Source organism: Corvus kubaryi, unplaced genomic scaffold, assembly GCF_017639235.1.
Source record: "Corvus kubaryi isolate FWS band 111438036 unplaced genomic scaffold, C.kubaryi_AGA036_p1.0 138, whole genome shotgun sequence".
Classification (NCBI taxonomy): Eukaryota; Metazoa; Chordata; class Aves; order Passeriformes; family Corvidae; genus Corvus; species Corvus kubaryi.
This window is the reverse complement of record NW_024580672.1, coordinates 5,629,389-5,650,649: the sequence shown is the minus strand read 5'-3', so window position 1 is coordinate 5,650,649 and position 21,261 is coordinate 5,629,389. Positions and strand designations below refer to the sequence as shown.

Below are 21,261 nucleotides of genomic sequence, written 5' to 3'. Positions count from 1 at the left end.
TGCAGCGCGGGGGCAGCGGGGCGCCGCCGGCCGCTGGGGCGGGCGCTCCGCGCGGGGCGTTCAGGGCTGCTCCTCTGTCGCAGCTGGGGAAGCCGCACCTAATTCCTGGTAAGAGGCTTTCCCACCTCCGCCGTCTTTGTCTGCTCAGCCTCAGCTGCTGCTGCTGGCGCTGGGAGCATTAGCGTTGCTCCGGGAAAACCGAGAGCGGATCAGCTGTGGGAAAGGGACTGTGTTTGCACCAGGTGTCCCATTAGGAGGAGGATGCGAATTCGCCTTCAGTGAGCAGCGTGGAACAGAGATACCCCAGAGAGAAAGCAGTGCACAAGATGTGCTGGTCACAACGTGTTCGTAAGGAATCATGAAGTTTCACGGCAGCCTGAGAAATAGTCAGAATTCCTTCATGCCTCCTGGAGCTAGTTGGCAGGCAGAGAAATGCTCGAGTTGTTCCAAACTGTAACACTTCAACTTCTCCTCGTTTTAGTATGCTGAAAGTGCAAGCAAAGTGAGAATTACAATATGCCAATGCCAGAGCAGTTGGTCTCAAACTGCAGTGCAAGAGGGCACGCAGCTCAGTTCTGCGGTTGGCAAAGGACTGGTCTACTTCCAAGCATAGCAAATTTGTGAATTAACCCAGCAGCATAAACATAGAAGGGACAATTTAGCCAGAGCTTGAGTGGAGGTGGAAGGAAGATGGGGGTGGACGAGGAGATAGCTGGTCTGACAGTAACGCTTCAGCTGAAGCAGCAGCAATCTTTACGGATTTCTGCTTCTAAAATTGGTTTGGAGTAGTGTCAGATGAGGCTGAGATTGATCTAGCAGTAGCCCTAGTCAAACATTTTCAGAGAAAAGTTTTCTTTGAAAAACACTTTATTTATTAGACCTAAGATGTTTTCTTTGAAATGTGTCAACATTGATCAATATCTACTGGTGCAGAGTTCCGCTAAGCCTGCCTGAGGACCAGGATTGCTGGAAACATGAATGTTCTTGTCTGAAGGGTATGCTCCAGCATCCAGAATAATACCTGCTGGGAGTGTTGGCAGCTTCAAAACTGTAGCCCAAACCATTTGGTGCCAGACTCTCATCAGAGCTGCTTGTAGCTGCTTGGAGAAAGACATTCCCTAGGACTTGGTTCTGCTGCAGTTGCTGAAAATGGTAGGACTGCTGAAGTCTGCATGACTGTCCTTTTGCTGGGAACTTTGTGTGACTTAGGTCTAATGTAAACTTAAATTACCAATTCACTGAATATTTGTTGTTATGGTGTTGGAGTTTTTTGTTGTTCTTTTGATATTTTTTTTTTTTTTAAACTTGGCTTTCAGCTAGCCCTAAGCCAGCAGTTCTGCTTGTAGAGGTAAAGTAGTTGAAAATAAGTGATTTTTTGGTTTGGGGTGTCACACTGGAAAAAAAGTTGCTTGCTTTTCATGCCTCAGTGTATGAATATGGGGCTAGAATTGTTGGAGGTGTTCAGGTGATGTCTAGTGCTAGAAAATACACTTGTTCCCTGGCTGCTTTTGAACAGTCTTAAGTGTTAGGAGGATAGATCAATTCAGCATGCTGAATGAACTTTCTATATTTTCAGGATGAGATGATTTTTAAAAATTTAAACGTCTGTTATTTTAGATCTAACATTTTGGATGAGCAACTCTCCCATATTCAAGGGTGAAAGGACTTAATCTTCCCAGCTGCTGAGGCTGTCACAGTACTTTAGGAATGTACCAAAGTGTCTGACAGACTGATTTCCTCACTGCTCTTCCAAACACTGATATTAGTGGGGAAGGCAGGGCACTGCAGGAATGTGACAGCTTCCAGTAATAATGCTGCTCAAGGAAGGAGTTGTAGGTGGTTGTTACAAGCCCTGAATCGATCTTGCTGTGTAAGAAAAAGCAGTCTCCTGCTATGGGTCTTTTCTGTCATATACCTCAGTCAGCCTTAGTGGGCCTGACTGATAGCTAGCTTCAGAAAATGTGAATAATAGAGTGTGCATGGCTATCTGCCAGGAAAAAATGAAAACAAGAATGAGGTGTCTCCTTTTTTTTCCTAATTGCTTTTTATTTTGTTTTGCTTTTGTTCTGTCCTTCCATCCTCCCCCAAAAATATAAGGAACTCTTGATGCTGTAGAAGTGTTTAACTAGCATTCGGTAAGAGCCTGTGGGTGCACCATAAAAAATTAACAGGCACTGAAAGAAGGAACTTTCAGGAGCCCTGAGCAACCTTGTGCTTGGACTGTGTCTGTGTGTGGCAGACAAATAGTGAATAGCAAAGCTGTAGAAGGCTATAAGGAATGAAAAACTTCAAGTCTGGGAAAAACTTGGCTTTTAGGGCATAAGGTATTAGAGGGGAAATCTTCCTGGGGGACAAGTTATCCATTTACTGCTCACGCCTGTTCTTTCTCGGGAGCATATATAGTGCTAGCTGCTGCAGGAACTGAGAGAACGATGTAAATCACACATCTAATTCACTGTATTAATTTCCATAGCGAGATGGAACTCACACAGGGTTTACTGAGACTTCTGTTTTGCTGACTTGTGGATTGACTGCAAAGATCTGGTGGCAGCTTGTTGTAGCATAGCAGAGCTGGCATTAAACTTGCTGGGTGGGCTTGTTCACTGTGAATTTTCACAGCTCCAGGTTGTTGAAATGCTCTTCACTGAGATAAGGGTCAGTTTTACTAGTTCTGTTTGGATTTTACTGAAAAGTTCCCAAAAGAACTCATAATTTCTAAACCAGATTATTTTTCACTGCTTCCCACAATGTTTTTGTGGGATTTTATCAAGGTATCCACATTCATGTGAAGCATTAAAAAACCAAATAGTGGATTACGTAGTGTTTATTGATTCTGGGGTAGGTAAATGGACAAGAGCCCTTGGAAGCCTGGTCTTTTTGCAATTAAAGGTATGCTTTAAGAGCTTTGTTACTCCTAAGTTTAACTCATCACCAGACAGCCAGACAGTTCACAAATAGAAGAGATCTCAACCATCAGCAGTTGCTAGTGCTTGCAATTTCTTTTCCTTAGGGACCAACAAGGGAGGCTGGCCTTTATTATATGCCCAGCTGGTTATCATGTTTGGGCTGATCTAGACCAAAAGTGTTTGTAAATGACTGTTAAACTTCTCTGTCTTTTAAAATGAGTGCCACTCTGGAGCTCACATTTGGTACCTGCAGGCAAGTAGAGGGGGCTTAGTAGCAAATCTTGAATTTAACCTGGCAGAATGTCATGGTTGATTTGACTTGACTGAAAACAGTGTTGGAAATTTTTGATGAAATACACTTATATTACCTATGTGTAATGGATGGAAATTAGTAAAAGGTTCTAGAAACTGGGGCTGAGATTTTCCATAGTTAGATGAAATAAAGCTAGTAGATGAGCACTTTATCCCTGGAGACTCATTTAAGGATCTCAGTTGTAAACCTTGCAAAATATGTAGCCAAAATTCATAGAGAATATAAATATTGTATATTTTGGGGGTAGGTAAATCCTGTGTATCAGTTAGGTATGCCTTGATATCTGTCCCTTAAAGCTTCTGTGTGTCCTTCAAAAAGCATCAGGACAGAATACATGTCACCAGTCCATTCTGCAGGTGAGGCTGCAGATGAACAACTGTACCAGAGTTTCTCCTTGGGAAAACAGGTATTGGACTTAAGAACGTAACTTAGCAGGTCACTGCTAACTCCACTAAGGCTGAGTTTGTCTCCCAGTTTGGTCATGGCTTCAGAAAGATCATGTGTTTATGCACCATCCAGGATAAGAGGTTCATTACAAAGAATAAAGATGTTGTCAGCTGTTCTTCCTTGAGCAGGTAGCTTGACTTCTGTCATGTCCTCCCCACAGAATGAGAAACTGTTCTCTTTGAATCAAAGGGTCAGCTGGATAATAGGGGAAGGAAAGAAAGGAGGTGACAAGCTCTAGGGTGACAAACCAAAGAAGAAAAAAAAAAAGATTAGGGTTCAAGTTTACGCACAAAGTTGCTAATTTTTAAAAAAGTATACAAATCCTTTGTGCCGCCCTTCCTTGCAAATGTACTTTATTTTTAAAAAGCTTTTTGGTTTCTCTTTAGTGTGTGTACTGAGCCTGCAAGGAAGAGTATCTGTAGGGAAAAAGCCTCAATGCTTCTGAATAAATAGCTAGGCTTCCCCTGGGTCTGATCTGCTGATTCTAATGACCAGAATAATTTGTCACTCAGACTTACTTACTGGTGATAACTCTGTGCCATTGTGCAGCTTGAGGGAGTTGTGCTTCTGTTCTTGTTGCTAGAGTTGGGGTTGAAGTTCTGCTTTCATGTTACACAAGAATTTCCATGGGTACCCTGCACGTGTGGGAGTCCACATATTGCCATGACTCTTAGGACTGAAACTAGAAACTGGCTTCTGGGCATGGCATTTGGGTGAATTTTGCCTGTAGAGGACCATTTGAGTACCATTAACTGAAAAGGAAGCAACAAATTCTCTCTGTACAACCTGTCCTATAGCACCAGTTAAATACTGAGGAAGTATTCAGTCAGATCTTCCACTGTAAGCACTTCTCTTGGCAGTGGACCTGGCCTTTACTTTCCTGGGAGAGGGAAGGTGATGTCACGGGATTATTAGTGGGAGCCCCTCATCTCCAAATTACTGGAGGATTTACAAAAGGGATGTCTTTGTTTAATGTCATTCTTAAAGGTCTCCTAAAGCATTTCTTTGTTGAAGAGACTCCTTCAAAACCAATGGGAGCTGTAGCAAGACAAAGCCTTCTCTGCCTATTTATATTTGCTTTCACTGTCACTGGCTCCTTGTCTCATCCAGGATAGAGGATTAATCTCTCTGATCCCTCTATTTCTAGTTGTAAAAGCGCAGTGTGCTATTGAGGGTGGTTCACTACTATGCCAATCCTTGTTCTAATCTCTTGTAACTACAAATGCATCAGTCAGGAGAGGAAGGCTAATGGAAAAATATGTCATATTTCTGTGTATGTATTTTTTTTCTATGTGCATATATATGAGACTATTGATGGATTAGAGAACAGGAAGTGATGCAATACAGGGCTCTGCCATGGTTTCATAACATGGGCCACATTAGAGCAACAAATTCTTGCAAATGACTCTGCTTGCCCTATCTGAGTGCAGTTTTGTCTCCTTCTTGCATGTTTCCCATGGCCTCCTTCAGCAAACCACTCTAAAGGGGTTTGCATTTAACAGCATGATGAACTCTGCTACAATAGATAGAAAGTGAAAGTTGGCAGTGGCTTTTTCGGTTCATTATACATAAGCCTGGTGAAGTCTGGCATACCAGAGGAATGTGAAGAGCATGAGGTGATAGTTTACCATAGGTGATGACAGAGAAGAAAATACACATGGGAGCAATCTGGCCCTTTCTGAAGTTGACAGTAGGCTTTGGTTTTTTGTTCCTTTCTAGTAAATGACATGAGTTCCCCTTGTAGTTCTGCATCCAAAATGTTGTCCTTTTAACTGTGATTATTGTTAGAGCTTTTAAGTTAATCATCTTGAGTTTGCTTGCCAAATCTGAACTGGAAGTGCCAGGACTAGGAAGGACAGTTGTTGTCATTGTTTTTTCTCTAGTGGAGTCTGTGACCATTGATTTACAATGTTACTGCTTCTATAAAATGTGTCTATATGTGTACATGTATATGTGCATGCATATAATCCAGAAAAGCAGGTGGACTGAAGATTTGCGACTCTTTGACATGGCAAGTGATATCTAGAAGAAAGGATTTTTTTACAACAAACATGATAAATGCATACTGAACTAAATGCTGTCTTGTTTCAATGAGAAGAAAAAAATCTGCTTAGCTTTAAAAAGAAGAGGAAGTTCACTTGCAGCTAAAGGGTTTTTTGTGAGAGACAGGAAATCTGAGTCTTTTTTCCTGCTTCTGGCCTCTGTTTTCCAGTTTAAGTTACTTCACCTATGCACACCTTAGTTTCCTGCAACTCAGTTGTCATTTATATCATGGTATTTGTAAGGTTCTTGGATTTTTTTTTTTTTTTTTAATTTTTTTCAGCCTGTTCTCTAAGGAGAAGTGGGCTTATGCAATCCGCCTGCCAGTAACTTCTGAACCTCTTGGCTAAATGTCACATAATTGCTGGAACTTCAGATTTTGCAGAAAGAATGGAATATAAATTGCAGTGTCACAGCTGAGAGCGGCAGCCTCACCCTGTGCCGAAACCCACCTAGATGGCACTTTTTAAACATGAGATCGGTGGCATGGGTGCATGGCCCTTATGAAACCTACAGCCACAGGATACCAAACTCAGGGAGGGTATCAGACTGTTCTCATCCTTCTGCTGTGGAATGGCCTTCTTCCACTGCAAGGCCTTCTGAAGGCTTAGGAAAAATTTCAAGTATTGTTACTAAATAGAGCTGGCATGATGCAGCAGACTCTTTACAAAATTAATGTTTGATAACATAAGGGGTTGGAGGGAGGAGAGATACCATTGTAAAATTACATGATTCTTGTCAGGCTGGCTTGATCTTGGGAATTAGTGAAAAACAGTAGCAGGTTTGATTAAAATATGGAAGGGAGTTTTAACTTTGCGCTTGGCATAATAAAGCAGAAGCCAATAAGAACAAGATCAAATTTAGCCTTCTAAACACATTGGTGTTCTTATGCAGTGTTTTACTACTGAAGCCTTGAAATATCTTGTTGTTTTGGGGCATGAAAACTGTATATTGCCTCTTAGAAGTTCCTTTGTGTGAGGCATGTATGTTGTTTCTGTGATTACTGTGACAGTGATGTTCGGCTATTTTGTACCCTTCATCTTAGGGTCAGACCTGACAGGGGAGGATAACTCTGACTGAGACTGCTCAAGTTGAGTCTTTCTGATGTTGCAGAAATACTCACCAATCATTACAAAATTGCAAGGCTTGAAAGGTCTCCATATTGTTCTGTGTGAGCTGCTACATGCTTTGGCAGGGTGTGAAAAAGAGTCCTGCTCTGGTACACCTGCGGAGCTCTGCAGTTCCTCAGACCTTCTAGAGATGAGTTTCTTTTTATGTGCCATCCTGGAAGTGTAGGAAAACTGCACTGTGATGTTTTCCAGGCAAATCATGGAGAACCCGCAATGCTGTTGTGTTTTCCAAACAGCAAGAAGTTCAAATTTATAATTCTCTGACATTTCCTAATCCATCTGATTACTTTCTTAAATGAAGTGTGTGGCTTTGTTTCTAGTGAGGCAGTGTGCAAGTGATACATTAGAACTGCAGCTTCAAAGCAGCAGGAGATGGCCCTGTCAGAGCCCTGTGCCTTGTAAAGTGCTGCAAGTGAAGTGTGGAAGCATCTCCTATATATATCTACATACCAAATGCAGTAGGATAAGTCTGGCATATGCTTTGCAGTCTTTTGGTGGTGTTTTTCTTCCTGGGATCTCCCATGGTCAGTATTTGGTGTTCTGAGGACCCTGAAGCACTTGTATCTGCCCCAGACCTAGGCTTTTATTTACTAGTGGTGTTGGTATCAGCTTCTCCAACCACAAGGCAAGGATCCCAGCTCAGTTGCTGTTGAACACATGTGATTCAAGATAAGATTTCTCACTCACTTTCCCTTGTTAGTGATACCCTGGCAAGTATAGCATCATGTGGTCCAGCAGCCTGAGAGCAAAGAACTCAGGATCAGTTCCTTATATAGAAAGGGAATTAGCTATATCATGGATTTTATTCTTGGCTGTGATCTTTCATTGTGTCTTGTTAGATATTTGTTACGGTTGTTTGCTTTCTCTGTCTACTTGAGCTCCGCTTGTCAGCTGGACATGTGTTCAGTCTGTCTCATCCATCTTTGATTGCATACTGGGAAGTTTTTTAGTTGGCATGTTCTCACTGCGCAGAACTACAGGTGCTTTGCAGAGACTTGGTAGGGCTGTGATGCCCTGCAGGCATCATGCTGGTTGGCTGTTTGTCAGCTGCCTTTTCAAGTCCTCATTAGCTGCTGTATAAAGGTTCCCTGCTCTGTAAGACCTGCATGGGTTTGGCTTAGCCTGTCTTTACTGTCTATACCTCCTGCGGGGGTTGTGGGGGAAGGCTGCAGGGATGGTTCTGCTTCAGGGTGGATGCTCTGCTCGACGAAGGTATGTTTTCCAATTGCTTCTCGATGCTCTGCTGTTATCTCCCTTTCCACGTGACACTACAAAGCATACACCTGTCCCTTGTCACACAGTTTGCTTGCTGCTCCTATGAATAAGGGAAGAGAAACTCAGAGAGCTGATGATCCAATTGCTGAGTGATTGCCTTTGAGCTATATCCTGTGTGGCTCATGGGCAGGCCTTTGTGGTTGATGTCATCTAACTAATGCATATGAGAGACATCTGAGCCAGGAATTGGGAATTTAATAAGATGATGAAACTGTTGTGTTTCAAGTCTGAAAGTAATTCTTGTAAGCAGGGGGTGGGAGTGGAAAGCAACTTGACTGTACACAGTGCATCCCACCAAGGCCAGTATGGACATACTGCAGCACAGGCCTGGTTTTCTGAGATGCTGCTTATTCCCTGTCTCCAGCAACCCCTCTGAGTCAAGGAGAGTTGGCAGGTTTCTGAGCCAAGCCTTTCTTCCCTGGGCCTTTTTTTTCTTCCTTTATTGTAATGTGCCAAAAAAAGAAGAAAATCACTAGCAGGCTAAGTCATGCTTTCACCTGGTGAGCAGTAAAACAGCGTGTTACGCTGTCTCTGGGCCTTCTGTGACCCCTTCTATAAGAGATGCCACTCCAGCATGACAGCTTGTAGCGGGATGGGTTACTCACGCTTGTAAACACCTTCGCCGCTGATGTGTGAAGACGGCTGTGCCTGTCCAGATTTCTTCATCTCCCCTCACCATTATTTCTAGGCTTTGAGTGAGAAACTTGAAGATGTTAAGTACCTTCTTGGGTGTATGATAGCTGCTTCCTCTTTGCTGATAGATGATGGCTTTTGAAGAGATACTAATGTTGTATTGGAAATTGGTATATAAAATGTAGTCTTAGAAAAAGCAGTAACTAATTTAGTGCAGCTCCAGCTCAATCAGACAATTGCTAAAAATAAGCTACCTTCTAATTCCACTGGTGATCTCTTAATTAGAGAAGTCTTCTAATTCGTAACCTGCATATAGGACAAGATTGGAGACTGAAGTGGTTTGCCAGTCTGGACAGAATCAGTGTTTGGGAAGGTAATGTTGGGAGAAGACCAGGTGTTCTAACAGCGGTGGTAGTAACTTTGCACTGCATTTATGCTGAGCCTTTGCCCCCAGCTAAATGCTGTAGCATGCAGTTTTGCCAGCAGTGTCTTTTTTTTAAGGGAGAGAAGATGCCCTCCTTGGTGGGCATCTGCTTTGTGGAGATTTTTTTTTTTTCCTTTAAAAAAAACCACACCCACCCCAAAAAACCCAATCCATAAGCACTGAAAGGAACATCTATATGTTTGTTACACTGTTGTTTCCTGCTTGAACCTGTTAGATTGAGCATTTTGAGACAGCTGTTTGGCTTTGCTGCAGGAGCAGCACAGCAAGGAAGAGAGCGCCTTTTCAGGAGGTATTTCACATCTCCTAAGGTTGAGATCTGAATACTTTTTAGCCTCCTGTATTTTCATTTCTTAAGTTTGATGACTTCTGTCTTCTGTAATGAGGCAGTGAGAGATCAGCTGGCCTTGCTGAGATGTGAAACTTTTGTTAACTCTGCAGGAAATATAGGTGATGTGAGCTTGCACCAGATTATTTCTTTGTAAGATAATGGTAATGTTGCCAGGTAATGCCATTCACTGAACAGCATGTGTCCATGAAAAACAAGGAGTGTAACTTCCTCCGAGCTCAAGGCTTTATGCCTCATTTGGAGAGAGCACAGCCAATGGAGAAGGACCGTGCCAGGCGCAAGGTCACTAGTGACGCAGAGGGGACCATGCCTGTTCCTAGGCACAGTGCTGCTTCTGTAGCACCCAGAGGCTGAAGGGAATGATTGGGTCCTGTAAGAGGAAAGCAGCAGTGTTTTGGTCACTTGTGGGTTCCTGTCACTTCAGAAATAGCAGAAGACATCTTTCGTCTTTATATACCTTGTGACCATCTTGATGTGCTGTACAGCCCATGTGTGGGAGCCTGTGCTAAAGATGGGACTATCTGGAATGGAACAAGCCAACTGTTTTAAGTGAACAGAAAACGGAGGAGATTTGTCTTGACTTTTTAACATCTGTTGCATTTGGAATAGGAGGTAGTTTTCTTTTTTTCAGTTGAAAAAAAACAAACTTGCATTTTCCATTTAAAATGATTAATAAAGAAATACATCATTATCTCTCCATTAGCCTAATTCAGCAGATGTTCAAATTATTTGTCTGTAGTTGTTTTTCATCTGCTCTTTGGGAGAGCAAATGTCCCTGAATATTATTGTAATTGTAACGACTTAGAGAAGGAAACCCCAAAGTCAGCTGGTATGGGTCCTGAAAGACATGGAGGAGAGTAGGGTAGAGTTATGTGGGTTTTCCTCTCTGCAGCTAAGTATGCTGTTGGTGTAAAAATCAACAGGTTCAATGCTTGCCTCTTTCTCCAGCAGTAGATTTTCCATGAGGACTGATGATATTGTAGCATGATAAATAAATAAAGTTTTTCTTCTACCTTTCAATTTCAACAGATACCTGATAATAACTACTGTTTCTTCCACGTTTTGTCTTCACAAATGTTTCAGGGTTTACAGTAGTGCTCATGTGCACCAGAGTTGCATCAGCCTTGTTAAGCACGCTTGGCTCATCTCACTGGCTCCTGTTTAAACTAATTTAAAGCAAAGATCATCTGCTTGGGGAAAAGACAGAAAAGCTACTTCTAATTGTAATTGGGTTGAAAAATGTAACGTCAGTTGGCATCAGTCATGTGGCTGTGCTCCTGAATTTTATTTCCCTGTTTGGAGAACTTCATATAGCAGCTTCTTTTACTTGCCCTGTAGATATGCAACAGCATCCCAGAATCCATTTCATTGTATTGCTCCAGCTATCACCAGGTTCCTTCAAAACCACTTTTTGTCCCACAGAATTTTGCTGTCTGATTGCTTGAGCCTCCCCTCACCCTTACTAGACACTTGGAGATTGCTTTGAAGCACATGCTGGAGTAAAAACTGGTAATCATTTAAGAGTGGGTCAGAAGGGCACTGCAAGTCAGCCTCTTCTCCAGCAGCAAGAAACAGACCCATGCAGTTCTAAGTGTTTCTCATTAGTAAGCACCATTTTTCTGTACTTCACTCTGTCTCAGTACCTTTCTGCAGTTGGCTGTGTTTGGCTGGCAATGAGCACCTAGTGGATGATAGCTGGATTTTAGAAATACTGCTATAGTTCTGGTGATAGAAAGCTGTGATGGATTTGCATTGACAGGATTCTGTACAGGTCTTGCAAGTGCATAGGAATGGATTGGTGGAGTTCTGTGCTGTTTCTCTAAATTTCTCGTAAAATCTCTAAATTTCTAAGTACTTCTAGAAATGAAGGGACTAATGCTGGATGGGACAGAAAGAGTCAACACTTGATTGCTGAATTGAGAACAAGGACAACGGGCGAGGATGCAACTGCTGGACACTGGTTTCTTGTCTGTGTAAGAAGGCAGTGATTTAAAGGAATCCACAGTCATGTATTCATCTCATGATTGCATCCAAATGGCTATTTTAGGTACAGTGGGGATGAATGGCCCTTTATAGACTGTGGTAAGGAATGCGTTGTCTGTGGGTTTCAGTAATGCCAGTCCCTTCTTTTCGGGTGGCACAGAGCACTGTTGTGAGGGAAGGATGGTCAGAACCAACACACACGTGCCAGCACGCTCGTGTGAAATAATACCCTCATGAAGGGAAACTGTGCTGGTGCTCTGCTGCTGCCATTCTGTGTGTTGGTGTCAGCACTGGCACAGGGAGCTGGGATGAAACTGTTTGTCAGCCCTCTGAAATCAGTTGCCTGGCCTTTAAACTACACCAGGGACACTTGAAAAATGTTAGGCGCATGGAGCCTTTTTAACCACCCAACAAATCCCATGATAAGGTTGCAGCTGGAAGAGGCTGTCATGTTCTGGCACTGGAAGGGATTTAGTTCTGTTCACAGACCTGGACTCTGTCTGTGGGCTTTATACAGCTTTACTTTTTAATGATAATGCTATGACACAGAGGTTCTTAAACTCTTCATAGCATAGTTTTCATGTTGAAGTTGATTAGAAACGCCGTGTTTGTCTGCCTAGCAATTTTCTCAAATAGATCTGGCAATTTTTTGTGACAATGCAGGTGTGAAACTGAAAGAGTGACTCAGATGTGTAGTGCTGTTATTGCTTGTCTTACTGTAGCACTTCAGTCTGTGCTCTTGGTTGTGCCAGGTACTGTACATTACCATGGTAAGGAACAATACCACTCCAAAAAGCCATCTGTGTGGCTGAAACAGCAGGGAGGTGGGATGTAGACATTCCATTGCACAGAAGTGGCTAAGCTGAAGAACTCAAATAATTTGCCTTCTTGAACCACAGCCAGTGAGCACACCTGTGTATTGGTGATACTTGAAATGAAGATGAGCAGCGATGTCAGTGCAGCTGTGGGCTCCACTCCCCCAGCATGTTGTTCTGCCTGGAGCACACGTTCTCATGCAGGTCACAGTACTGGTCCTTCCCACGTTGCCTTTTGCGTGGGGGATTCTTGGATGTGACAGATGGACAGAGAAGGTATCAGCATGGAAAAAGATGGAAACATAAAGCCATTAAGGAGATATACTATGCCTGAGTATAATTCCCAATAAAAAGTTCTCACTGAAGTCTGTTATACTTTAATGACTCATTATATTTCCCTGTGTTTAAAATGGATTTAGAATTTTTAAATTTGGGGGATAACAAATGACTTCTGGTGGAGAGTTGATCAGAAATCAGGTTACTTTAAAATGTGGGAAATTACAGTTGTAAACAAACTCATCGGTGTCATGCAAGTAAGCAGAAGAATCAGATACAGGATTCTTGGCACATTGCTCTTTTTACTCTCCATTTGAACTTCTGAAGACCCTGGTTTTAGGCTCTTCAGTTGCTTTGAGCAAGTCCTAAAGAATGTGGTTTATAGATGTTTCTTCAGAATTTAAAGGTTTGTCATAGTGATCCAGAAATCTAGATTTTATTGAGGCTTCCATAGCAAAAACATGTTGTAACTCAAACCTATAAATAAAGAGTTACCTGACATTTAACTCGTAAATCGTTCAAAAGAAATACATTTTTATGAGCATGGCTTTGGAAATTCCCTACCCACCCAAAGAAGGAATGATTTCATATTTCTTCAAAACACAGAATCATTTAATCAATAGTATATTCTTTTTACTCTGCCTTAAGAGAAGTGTTTTGCCTGGTAGCACTTAAACAATAGTGAAGAATGTTGATTAGGTGCCTGTTGTTCATAAATGGCTTTTACAACTGTTCATCTGTGATGTAATGGAAAATAAGTGATGTAGCACAGAATTTTCTTAAAACTGCATCGTTGTTGTCTCTGTACAATATAGAATGTGAGCAATGTCCTCACTGAACAACGATGAGATTGTTCTGTTTCATCACTGTCTTGCATTGTAAATATTTACACTGTTTATGAAACGCAGGCTTTTGTTGTCTTCAGTGTAAGTGTATGCATTTTCTAATAATCTTTATTAAAACTACAGAGCAATTTTTCCTTGGATTTCAGAACTGATTTAGAGTTTTGTGAACCCCAAAAGGTTTATAATAGAGAATGAGAAAGGATCATACATTATCCATAGGTGTTACATTGTATCATGTGGACTTGTGTACTAGACTAGAAATTTACCTGCAATACATGTTGGTGCAAATTTCTCTCTCTGGTCTATACATGTATTACTATGTCTCTTCTTCCACTGGATTATAATCTTCATTACATTTTCTCTTAAAAAATGTCAATTGTCACATGGAGCGCTTTGCCAAATCGTAATGATCATGTGGGCATTTTTCCCAATGGATTTGCAGTTATTCTGGAGGTCTGGGGTGTTGCCTTGTCCTTGGCATCACTTGCTGTCTTTCTGAGGTATGTCATAGTCTTGTGTATTTTGGCTTTTGCGCATGAGTAGGGGTGAGGGGAGCGGGTTTTGTATCCGGTAGCTGTACTGTGGATCCTCCTGTGCTGATTGCAGGATGATCTGCAGTTGCAGTCAACCAACTGCAGCAGTCGTGGTAGACCAGTCCCAAACCTGTGTTCACACTGTGATGGAATCCATGTAGGCTACTGCTGTGCCTTACTTTTGGACATGCAGTGAAGGAGGAAAGACAGCTTTCCTCAAAAACTGTAGAAATAGGCTTGGTACTGTGGCATGTTCTTCTCTGACAATGAGTATTATAAAGAAGCAAGTCTTTATCTGTATCTTCAAGAAAAATTTCGAGTTTTGTGATTATGACATCCTAATTTTTGATCTGCAGGGTGGCTTCAGTGCCAGATTGGAGGGAAGAATGCCTCTTCTGGAGAGGGGCATTAATTTCTCAGGAAGCCAGTTTCTACTCATTCTGGGAGTTGATAGGATCATTGCTAAAAGTGATAAGGCAAGCCCCAAACAGGCTGTGATGTTATGTCCTGCTTGGAGCAAAGCTGTAGAGACTCACAGCTTGCTGTGAGTGTGATTTATGTGCTAGACTTGCTCTGTTCAGAAGCACATCAGGAGAGGAAGATGTCTTTAATGTGAAGGGGTGAGGAGAAATGGTGATTATTGAGGCTAAAGAGTGAATGGCACCCCCTTATGCAAATGGATTTGGGAATTCAATGGAGCAGGTAGAGGAAATTGCTGGCTGAGAAAACAGGAGCCCTGGCTGTTACCTCTCCCTGGCCTCCACCATTAGGACTTCCCAATGTAGAGAATGAAACTCCTGCTTTACCTCTTTTTCTTTTTGCTTGTTGCAGTTAGAGACTGTCCCAGGGATTATTGCTGATATTATTGTGGTCTATTTCATCAACGAATACGCAATGGGGGTTACTTAAAAATGTGTATGAACCAGCAGACCACTGATGCCAAAGAAATTTTGGATCTGTAGCAGGAGCTTACTGCCACAGGTGTGTGTGGAGTACCTGGTGCTTTGTTCTTTCCACAGCACATCAGGAATGATCAGTGATGCTTCTGATGCAGGCAAATTGCTATTAGTAGCAGAAGCAGACAAAAGTAATTTCTTTGTTTCTCAGGGGACTGTAATGACTCTATGTTGTGTTATTGTAACAGAGGGAAGTGACATTTGTTTTCCTGAAGTCTACCAAGCTAGTTCATAATTGCATTTGTCAGCTGAGTTGATTTGAAGGGAACAGTTTTTAAGGAACCTGTTTTTCAGAGGTCCAGATCCTGCTCAGCTTCCATTGAAATCATGGGAAAGGGTTGCTAAGAGCTCTGGGACTGTTATTTACTGAGACTGTAGTTTAACTGCCTGCTTGTCTAGTTGTATTATAATTGTAAAAATAATTGTATTCTTATTTTGAGAGGAGTTAGCCAGAGCTGGCAGATACTTCTGTTTCTCTGTGTATTCCTGCATATTGAGAAGCTTCCAAAGGGAAGATGGGGAACTTGCAGAAGAATCTCCTGTCCCCTTTCTAAGCTTTTCTTTTGATTTTAGCTACTCAATAACATGATTTTAAAATATACTAAAACTTTAAATCTTGAAGCTGATTAGTTTTGGGACACTAGCAGGTGGAGGAAAGGAGGAACTGAGATAATAAAGGGAGAAGTTACAGCTAAGCTAGTAAACAGTGTGAGATATATGGGCAGACTCATAGCTGTAAATAGCAATAATCCCGAATTATGTCTGCCTGGTCTCAATACAAGGGTTATTTTCAGGGTTAGTACAACATTAGAAGTGAAATGTGAAAGGTACTGCAGGAAAGGAAGTGTTAGTTCCTCTCCCGTAAGCTCTCTTGATTAGATTTTTTTGTTGAGTTAACAAATGCATGTGAAGTGCATGAGGCTTGATAACATCTCTTAAATAATGCTGTTAACAAAGTACTGATTAAGCTACAGTAAACTGAAATGAAACACAGATGCAGGATCCTCTTTTTGAAAATGCACATCTGTCCTCTCTAGAAGAGGATTACATAAGATATATTAGTAAGGGAAGAGTCCTAACAAGCTCAAAATCAAATAAATAAAAACTTCAAACTGGAGCCAACACAAGCTAATAGAATTGGAAATACTTGCAAATGTGGAAAATGTAGTGGACAGAAAGTAGGCATAAGCTATATCTATCTCAAATGTCGAAGTAGCTAGGAAAAGTTAAGATGCACACAGGAATTGGCTAAGTCAGTGGATGAGGGCTTCTGTTACCTTCAGAACAACAATAAAAACACAAAATGAAAGGACTTTTTAAAATGGGGATTTGAGATTTCACATCAAGACCTCCAGTAGAAAAACAGATTCCAAATCTGCATTAATAGATTATTTCAAGTCCTATTATGAGGAAGTAAGCCATCTGATGAAGATGCTACACCATCTAGCAGCAGTCAGATTTCTTCAGGGAGTTTCCATTCTTCTTTGGGTTGGTCAGGTTTTGTGCCACATAGAGGGGAAGTTTCAGAAGACCAGATTGCATGGCAACGATCCACGAAGTCCCAGAATATAATTTTCAGCCTGCATCTGCAAGGTCCCCTGCAGTCTACAGACTGATCTGTTCCATGGCAGGATTGTCACAGCAGTGGATGTTACTTCAGTGTCTGGATTATCTGGACATCAGTGATGTGTTGCCTTTTTTTTAACCTGCCCACCCTGCAACTGATTGTCAGAGCACTGACATAGGTGACGTTGCTCACCATCACTACTCAGGCTAAGGGCAGTTGGAGAGAACCTTGGGGCAGACCAGAACAACCCACAGGTGAAATTCTTTCCAATTCCCTTTGGTTAGTGACTATCATCTTCCTTCTGGTATGGGTTCCAGGGCATATTTTTAATGCACATAAAGACATATTCTTTTAATCAGAATACCTATTGTACTTTCACTAGGAAAGCATCTGACCTATTTGACTGCTGTATTTTTTCCCCTTCTGAGTAATACAAAGCATGTGCACACACCTACATGCATCCTTGGGATGCATTTCTTTTGGTAAGGCCCGTGTTCATCTGCAGCCAGTGCCACTTCAGCTCCAGAGCTTCTGAAGTTTTCCATTACACACTGTGTAGCAAGGGAATATGATGGACTTTCTGAAGTATAAATGACCTAATAAAATCTGCTGTTCAGACTGCATGTTTGTAGACTCTGATAGGTACCAAACCACAGACAGGAAGTCATGATTTGTGCTTACTTGCCCCAGTCCAGGTATGAATCTTTGGAAAGGAGTAGTTTAGCCTTTGTTTTGGAATGTGTAATGGGCAGAGAGCTGCAGTAGGTGGCAGGTGAGGGAGGACTTCATCTGCATTCTTCCAATGGTACTTGACACTAACAATCCAGCAAGCTACAGATCATTTGGTTCATCTCATGTTCTTGCTGTTATTTGGGAAACAGATCTTGACAGGGTGGATGATGAAGGTGGGATTTCAAGTGGTTTCCCACCTACTTCTGTTCTATTGAGGTTTCCTGTTGTTGTCCCTTCTCACCAGGAATACATCTGGTGCAGGTAATTCAGTTTGTGAGGTGCAGATTGAGCTCTGGGTGGGAGCCTGAGACAAGAGACCACGAACTGCCAACCTCTTGGACAACCAAGGGCATGAAGATGAGTGGTGCCAGTGAGGTAGGTGAATGGACACTGGGAGACACAGCAGGAGCAGGGGACTTGGGAGGAAGAGCCAGACTTTTGTGCAGGTAGGCTGTGATGGGATAAAAGCCCAGGGGGTCCTTTGTTGAGGGTCCTCCTTGGAGGTGCCGACTCAGGCTGTTTCTGTGTTACTGCACTGTGAATAAATGGCTTTGTGGAACAAGACGTCTGAGACCCTGCCATGGGAAACCCCATCTGACTGTGAGTGGGGTGTGCAGGGAGTCAAGCCGGGTTCTCGTGGGCTCATGGGAGCCGCCTGCTGTGAAGGGGCTTCAGTCCCAGCAGTGAAAGTCTCTGGTGTTGGGAGTGTGACTGCCAGAGAGTCTCATGGTTGGTCAGACTGGAAGGTTTCCTTAACACCAAGTACTTCATGCTGATAACCCAGAAGAACCTAATTTTCTGCTTCTATCAGATGTACTGTTCAGGGGAATGCCCCAGCCACCAGGACCAAGTCATGTGCCTGCTTTTCCTTCCTTTTGTACCTCTCAACCACCTTGAGAGACTCTGTCCTCTTTTCTCTGAATCTGACTGGTTTTGCTGCAGCTTTTGTTGTTCTAGCAACGTAGTGAGGACCCAGCTGTTGTGGTTATACGTGACTGCAGGCATTTTTAGTGACTGTTTTGCCTGTCCTGCAGAAAGCAAAACAGGACTACCTAGATGGGTGAAATCTTAGCTTCATTGAGCTAAGATCACCTGTGGGCTCTGCAGCCAGGATTTTGGCCTCTTTTGTCTTTTGAAATGGTATTTGTTTCTAAAGACTCTCTGGAAGGGCAGTATGGCTGGAGCCCATCTTTTAGGAACCAGTGTGGCTACAGAAAAGAGGAACAGTTGAGCTTTTCAAGCTGTCCTCTGTCTTGGCATTCCCATGTGCCCGAGCCAGCTTTGCAGGAAGTTAGCAACCAAATAAAACACAGCGGAGGAGGAAGCTGAGCCCTTATCTGCCACCTCCTGGGCACTGGATGGAGATGCTGTAGTAATGAGGAATTCTCATTTGGTGTGAGGTATGGCCTGAATGTCTAACTGGAATCCTGAAAAGAAGGGACTATCTAGGAGCAGTCCCCGTGCCTTGGCATGTCTTCCTTTTTGGTAGGCCCCCAGTTTGATGTGCTTCAAGTTTGGATCCCACTTCGCAGGTGCCCAGCTCCCCACCTTTGAATCAGGTAGGACAAGGAATTAATTTAGCTGTGGAATGTCCTGTGGAGCTTGTCATAACTTGCTTTGTGTTGGCTTTTCTGACGTCCTTGTCTGTACTCAGTACTGCAGATGGTCTGTTCATTCACGTAACTTTATCCTTTAACTAGCACTGTGGAGGTAAAGTGCTTTAGGTTGATACAGACAGAATTTGAGTTGTGTGCATTGTTAGGGACCCAGCAGATTGGGGATGTGGCAGGGTGGCATCTGGGTTTAGTTTACAGCTTTCTATAAGCCACCTTTGAACAAAGGCAGGCTTTATTAGAGCATCTGCCAGGCTTCTTTACCAGAGGAAGGCTGTTTCACATCATCTTTGAATACCCAGTTGGATTATATCTGCTGTTTGAGCTCTTTCAAAGAATTCTAACACTTGCTGTCCTTGAAGTACCTGCAGAAAAACTGGTTTGACTTGTTTGCCATCATCAGAGAAGGTTAACTGTGTTTTCTAATAATTTTCCTTGTTCTCTTTACAGTCAAAACGTGTCCTTGCCTGTAAGCCCAGAACCCTTTTTGAGGGGGGGACACAGAGCAGGGTTGAATTCCTTCTGTTTTGCTCTGTTACCACTGGCAATAGCACAGAACGTATTACCTGGCATATTTTCGTTGAAGCTTGACATTCTTTGGATTTAATTTCTCTGTTTTCTTGGGAAAATACCTTCCCTTCCTGCCTTGTTTATTGTAGTTTGATATTCCCATCTCAGCCCATGTTTATATTCCCTCTGGCTTGGCTCCTTTAGAGGATGTAGCTAAGCAGGTGTGTGGAGGACCTGAAGAGGTTCTGTGTTTTCTCTTTATGCTGGGATTCAATAATGCTGGTAAATCCCATGTTTCCCTTTGTCTTCCAGTAAGGAAGTGTCCTTGGTGCTTGTTTATGCATAGTGATATATTTTACTTTTAAAGTAAGCGATGCCTGAAAGTTACGGAGGCGTTGCCTTTAAAGCTCTCATGCGTGCTTTATGATGCACTGTCTTGGCCTCTATGGAAGTAACATAAATCCTGCCCACGTGTCACTAAAGCTCTTGAACTTGGCTGAGTGCTCAAACGGGCAAACAGCATCATGCAGCAGATGGAGTGTGTGACTGGGATGCAGCAGGCCTTGCATACATTTTTGGTTTTGTTCATGATTTGCTCTATGACCTTTGATAATTCTTTCCCCCTCAGTGCAAAGAGGATAGTGAACTATCATTCTCCATATAAAGCCTTGGAACATGTAATATTTTTTTCCTGTTGTTTAATCAAAAGCAGTTAAAATAGTTGATCCTGTTTTCATTTTATACAACTGCAGTACTCCTGTGAAGTCTAGTGGAAATAGGCCAAGCTTTCTAGGTTTTTGATTCCACGAAAGATGCTGAATGGTCTGGTTCTATCTTCAGAACTTCCAATTAAATGTTAAATAAAAAATGTGTGCAGTATTAAGTTAAGGGTATGCACTAAGTGCTAAGCTATACTACTTCCAAATTGCTAAACAACATAATACATAGGGCATTTATCTAGTCTCTGCTTTCTGCTTTTGCAGATTCAAAACCAGACAAACAAAAAGTTGGTATGTTATGGAAACAGAAGAACAGTGCATTATTTAGTTTATTTATTATAGTCCCTGCTGTGGTAATGCCCTTTTAATCTGTTCTTTAAACACAATTGATTGTGTCTCATTTGTGGTAAGTTACATTCCAAATAAGCACTCCATGATGTTACATGTTTCAAAAAGCTTTTTATTTAATGTAACTTCACTAATCTAATAAAAGGTATGGTTAATTATGCCTGCCTTTCAGATTAGTATGGCTAATTTTGGCTAATTTGTCTATCACTATCTTTCCTATGTGTAATGCTTCCCTGTTATATTAGTAAAAGAAGGATAAAGTGTGCGTAGTCCATCCAGTGAATTCACAATCCCTGGTGAGGGATTTTGTTTATATTAATCCCTAACAGTCTTAGGAAGGGAGCATCTCACGTGATACGTCTTTCATCTGACAGTGGTACGTTTATAGAAATGACAAGAGTCAAATGCAGGCTATTGCCTGTTTTTAGCCAAAATTACAGCATTTGCTTTGTTTTAGGATGACTCCTGAGGCAGTTCAATCCAGTATGGTGGGGTTGGCAGTTTAGGAAACTTACCTGTATGAGCTTTGCTCTCTGCACCTTCAGGTAGCATGCTCATCTTGGAGAGCTGCTCTTCCTCCTTCTCCCTATCCAAGCAGATTCAAGCATGACCCCTGCCCTCTAGCTCTGCTCTCAGAATGCTTTCAGAACTGGTTGAGAATTTATTTATTCATTTTGCATTAATTTTGCTCTGACCTGTCTAGTTAAAATTGTTTAAAATTTCTGTGTCTCTTCTCACCCAGCCAGTGCACCAAAACCCAGAGAAAATAAGAGATGGGTGTTGGTCGAGTGGATGGCGTAGCTTTGATTTAGAAATTATTGCATTTCAA

General features: G+C 42.2%; 1 protein-coding gene across 3 annotated transcripts in view; it reads left to right on the top strand.

Annotated features, from left to right (window-relative positions):
* The window catches only part of MARCHF8 (membrane associated ring-CH-type finger 8), a 90,678-nt gene that overhangs the window by 637 nt on the left and 68,780 nt on the right, over nucleotides 1-21,261 (top strand). The window lies entirely within an intron of this gene.